Consider the following 6,000-nt stretch of genomic DNA (forward strand, 5'->3'; position numbering starts at 1 on the left):
AGTTTGGTTGGACTGAACTTGGTGTTAATAAACAAAGTCCCTTTAACTCTGGTTTGTCCATTTATTTCCCTATTTTTTTTTTAGAGCAGGCTTTTCTCTTCAAGCCTTGTTATTTCTCTCTCTTTACTTTTGCTATCCTGAGTGTGTACCTTTCATCTGGTGTGTGCCTGAAGCCTTGAATCTTTGTGGTCAGCACTCAGTTGTTTTCACTAAGCTTGTGGGAGTGAGTCAATTCACTCTTCTCTTTTTTGTTTGTTTGTTTACTTTTCAGCGTGGCTGCCAGCCCCGTCTCCGGTGCCTCTTCAGGGATCCACCCCTCTTTCTCAGAGCTCCGCTCTCTCCAGCGGTGAGAAAAATCCTGAGGTAAGTGTCTTATCTCCTGGAGATCTTCTTTCTCCCTCACTTTCTCCTTCAGACGTTCTTTCTTTCTTCTCCCTTTCTGAGACTTCCTTCTTCTCTTTCTTTTCTTTTCCCAGAGCTTCTATCCTAATACGGTAATAGCTCTGGAAGTGGCATTCTCCGGCTCTTTTTACTGCATCGCTGTTTACTCTTTCACACAATTGTATTAATATCAAACAAAATGCAACTGTTACATCGGCATGATTCTGTACAGATACACATGTAGAAAAAAACCCTTCAACTTTAACACTGATTCATTCAGGGTCAAAGTTAGGGTTCTTTAGCTCACTTGTATTCCTGCAGGATCATGCAGATGTAACTATTAGATCATAACAGCTGTTGTGCACTCCCAAGCAACAGGTCCCTCAGCCCTTTTAAAGCAGCTAAAATGTCCATTTGTCCATATCCCTGGACACCTTGCTTTGTGTGCAGTGGAGGCACAATATGAACTCAGGAACTTTCTTTGGAATGTAAAAGAAATACAGAGCCAATGACATATCAGGATGAACTGTAAAAAGTAAATGACCTGACATAACCCCTCAGAAATTCAGTTCAGGCCTGTATGCCAACTTCAATCTTTCCATTGTTCATATGCATGTATGTGTGCATGCACACACATGCAATCACACTTTTACCTGAAGGGCTTTAATTATTACTAAAAATAACCCCTATGACTAGATATCATAATTGGCAATCTCTTGTAGTCAAGAATGATTGCCCTCCATGACTGCCTTATCTGTGGGTCCAAAGATGGTAGGCAAGCAGTCTAGGATCAGCAGCTTCTATTGCAATTCAGGCACATGCTTCTGTGTGGGGTGGGTAGCTCTAGATTTTGGTTCAGTCCCCAACATAATGTTTCTGGTGCTCCTGTTTTTCTGTTTCCTGTTGTCATTATGAGGTTTCAGAGTACTGAGATATTTGTAGAAGACTCTTCCTCCATTTGGCATGGTCCCAGGTGTTAGTCTCCCACAAGCTGATGTTGATGTTGTATTTTTTCAAATTGGTCTTGAGAATGTCTTTGAAGTGCTTTCTAAGCTGGGAGAATAAAACTTGCATTGGGAGTTTGGAATTAGACACCTGAATGATGTGGCTGGCTCAGCAAAGTTGATGTCAGATGACCATTGCCTTGATGCTCCTGGTGTTTGCTTGCAAGAGGATGTTAATGTCGGCAAGTCTGTCTTGCCACTGGATTCAAAGGATCTTCCACAGGCAGCACTGACAGTACTTCTCCAGCAACTTGAGGCACCGCCTGTGTTTTCCATATGACAACACTGTGCAGTAAAGTAGGGATCACAACTGTTTGATAAATCCTGAGCTTGGTATCAAATCTGATTTCCTCAGATGTCCAAAGGCTGCACTTGCACATTTGAGGTGATGATGGATTTTTTTGTCAATGTCAGCTGTCTGTGAGAGATGGCTTCTGAGGTAGGGGAAATACCCAATGTTCTCCAGAGTCTTACCATAAATCTGAATGACCAAAACAGGGGACTGCTCATTAACAGTTTTTTGATGGAAGACCTTAGTCTTCTAAATGTTAAATGTCAGTCCCATTTTCTTGTATAGCTCTGTAAAGCTGACAATTGCCTGAAGATCTGTTTTTGAGTGATCATACACTACAGCACCATCAGCATGATTAAGGTTTGGGAAGTCTTGGCTGAGACTAAACAGCTTACCATCCATTCAGTAGTTTAGCTTCACTCCAACTGGAAGCTTGCTGGTGGTCAGATATAATATTGTGGTAAGGAGTATTGAGAAGAGTGTTGGAGCAATGACACAGTCTTGTTTAACTCTAGTCCTAACTTCAAAAGGCATCTGTGATAGATTCATTACTGAGAACCACTGCTTGCATACTGTAATGGAGCAGGGGAAGAATGGTGGCAAATTTTGGTGGGTATCCTTACCTCAGAAGGATCCTCCACAGCACTTCTTGGTTGGTAGAGTTGAAGGCTTTCATGCTGGTGAGCAGTGAAGATCATGTCAGTTGCTCCTATTTGTGCCTTAAACCTACACTGAGATTCTGTGAGGAGGTTTTCATCAAGTGGAAGGAGATGGCTCAGGAGGGTTCTTGCAATGCTTTTTTCCTGGGGTGGACAGTAAGGTGAACCCTCTGTAGTTTCTACAGTCATACCTATCTTTTTTTCTTGAAGATTATCATTGTCCTTCTTAATCTGTTGATGCCTTTCCCCACCTCATCAAGGGTTGGGGGGATTCCAAGATCATCTCTAACAGGGTGTTGTGGGGTAGCATTGAGAATACTCATCTACAATGGCCTGTCAATTGAGAAGGTCTTTGAAATACTCCTTCCAACAGGTGTTGTTGGCTTTCCTTTCCTAGATCAGGTCTCCTCCATCCATAGGTCTCAAGGGGTTTGGTCACCAAGTGCTCAGACCATAGACAGCTTTGGTGGCACTAAGGAAACTGCACATATTGTGGATGTCAGTGAGATGTTGAACCTCCTTCACTTTGTCTTCCCATTATGTTATTCATATCACTGGTTCTCCTTTGGATCTCTTCCTTGGCTTGTTGGTAATTCAGTTTCTTTTGTTTTGAGTTGGTGTCATTCTGATAAGCACAAAAGGTTACTTTTATGCTTTATGCTTACAGTCAATCAACTCTTGGATCTCCTGGTCATTCTCATCAAACCTGTCTTGATTTTTACTGGTAGAGAACCCAAGTGTCTCTTCATGGGCACTGATGATGGTGGATTTGAAGACACCCCTAGCACTGCCAACATTTTCCCATTGCTGTTGACTGGAATTCTCCAGTTTTTTGTTGAGGTGTTGGTGGAAGGAATCTCACTAGATTGGATCCTTGAATACTTCAAAGTTGACCATGATCATTGAAATATAATTTTAGAATTTTCTATCTTATTTACTTCGTACATAGGACAGTGTTTCCATCAGTCTCACAGTTTCCTCTGTAAAGATTAGTCATCCTGTTCCCTCAGATTGTCTGGGTGTTTTCGTCAGTGACAACGGGAGAAGTCTTACATTAAAAAAATCTAAAAAAATCTGAATGTAAAACTGCAAAAGAAGGGTCAGAAGTTGAAGGAGCAGGTGCAATATCTGATGATTTTGTTTTGTTTAGTTAATTGTGCCTTCAATCTTCATGTAGATTTGTGGTTAGTCTCTGTTTTGCTGAGAGAATGAACATACATTGTACTCAAGTGTTGTTTTTCAATATATACACCTTTAGAGAGTGAGAAATTCAGCCTACCACAGAAGTGCAAGAGCTTAATAATAAAGAAAAGAAGAAAACCCATGAAAACATCTGGCTTTGGAATTTCATAGTAAGATTCTGAATTATACCTATTTGTTTGTAACATCCAGTCAGTTTTAAGTCAGGGCATATGGTTTCAAGCTCAGAAGCAAACAACTATGTTACTAAACAATGGCTATTAATGCATAGCTATTGTTTTTGTTTTAAGCTCTGATCTCATTGCACTGGAGAATAAGTAGATTATGTGAAGACTGGAGATGACCTTTGTTATTTCTTTCTTATAATGCCTTAAGAAAAATATCTGTTTTCATGGTATTTTTCACTAATTAAAGTTTGAACTCACTCTGTAAGGATACTGGAAGTCCATATAAGCACTATTCGTCTCTCTCCTGTACTTCATCCCCGCCCCCCGCATCCCTCCCAGATAAAAACCTGGCCAAATCCAGTAAAACAGTGACCATGACAGCCATCCTTCCATCTCTTCCAATCTGTTGTTTCATGACAACCTCCAGTTCCCTTTTTGAACTTGGGGAATTCTTGAACAACCATCCAGACTGATTCCTAGCAGCAACTGTCAACCTTTTCATTCCCCTCTCACCTCCTCCCCTTCTCGCTCCAGTTGCTGGAACTGTTATCCTTCCTTTCGTTTTGTCACTGTACATTCAGGGCCACAGCTGTTTGATCAGGTCATGGTTCCATTCTCTCACACAGGGCTGTCTCAGTTTTAAAAAAAAGTGGCAACTAGCACAATAAATTGCTAGTAGAGGGGTAATATTTTCTTCTAGTCACTTTTCTATGAGGACTGAAGTCTATTCTACTAAGTGTATAATTGCAATCAAATGCGCATGGTGAGTATGAACTGTGCAACTCTGGAAACAAAACACAAACAAAAATTAACATGTCTTGTATTCTCTGATTAGAATCTGGTAGAGTCATTATTTTCACCCTCCCACCCATCCCAATGTGTGCAGAAGAAATGCTGTATGTGAGTTATATTGTATAATCCTGGTCATCCAATTACTGCTGCAGTAACCTAGTGAATTATAAAAGCAGATCCCATTGATTTAGTGTGAGGGAACAGGAATCTTTGGAAGGCCAGAGCTTTATGATCTCATTTGAAGGAGTCATCTGTCAGTAGGCTGTAGCAGTCATAAACTGGTGCTAGAGATGCTGGGTAGGAAAATACTTGCTTTATTTTTATCCAGTGGAGAGCAAAATTACCTGTATAAAATAAGGGTTCAATCTGTGCATATTGCTATAATAATACTAACTTATGAATATTTAATTTGTGTGTAAGATGTGTGTATATATGTATTAGTGTTGTTATATCTGTGATGATCCAGGGAATATATGGGAAGCAATATTTGTTTGGTAATTTATAACATTTAAGAGAGTGTTTTATATAAAAGAGATCATTAAAGGTCTAAAATGAAGCATTTAGAAGTTAAGTCCTGAATAAATTAAGGGTGTTGATGTGAAAAATTTCAAAAGAAGACAGTGCAATTTTTTTTTTCCCCAGACTGGTAAAGCTTTCTCAGTCTGATCCATATTTCAGAGTTCCCCCCCCACTCACACTTTAATTCTACTATTTCTTAACTTGGGAGCTGGCTTTGGAACACTGATGTTTTTAACTATATGTTTTACATATGTGTGTGTATATGTGTGTGTGTGTGTGTGTCTCTATATATGTGTGTGTGTGTATACACACATACACACACACACACACACACACACACACACATATATATAATAAGTCCTGCATATTACTGTAAACTGTAACTGACTGGTGGCAACATGACAGGGTTACTCATGGTGGGGTAGCTCTTATAAAATACCACAATGTTGCAACCTCCAGAGTAAGCCAAGTATAGGGTGCCTCAAAACCCTAGCTCCCATTGCCTTGTGGGTATATCTTGGTTGGAAAAAGGCTCAGGGACATCACCCTGATAGAAATGTACCCTCACTGAGGTGTTAGGCAGTCAGCAGCAGCTCTAACCTGTTGCTCTCTGGCAGAAGTTACATCCATTGAGGTGCTGAATTTCTGGACTCTGTGTGGCCTTTGGATTCTGTCTTGATAGTCTAAATGGGGGATGGTAGTCTAGGGCCCCCTTAATCCTCTATACTGGGCATGTCTACATGCGAACATTTATGGGGTTGAGAGGCTCGTGGCAGAGCCCCCACATGGCATAGGGCAGTGGACGGCAGTGGGGATCACCCTCCTTACCCCCCCCCCACCAGGCAGGCGCCAGTAAGCGTGGTTTTTTTTTTCCCACAGAGCCAGGAGCTGGGGCAGGTGGGGCAGCCATTGAGAGCAGGCAGGGAATGGGGCCTGTGTGATTCAGAGATTCGGCTGATTCAGCAGCAGTTGATTTGATTCAGGAC

This window comes from Crocodylus porosus, unplaced genomic scaffold (assembly GCF_001723895.1).
Source record: "Crocodylus porosus isolate Cpor-Errol unplaced genomic scaffold, CroPor_comp1, whole genome shotgun sequence".
Lineage (NCBI taxonomy): Eukaryota > Metazoa > Chordata > Crocodylia > Crocodylidae > Crocodylus > Crocodylus porosus.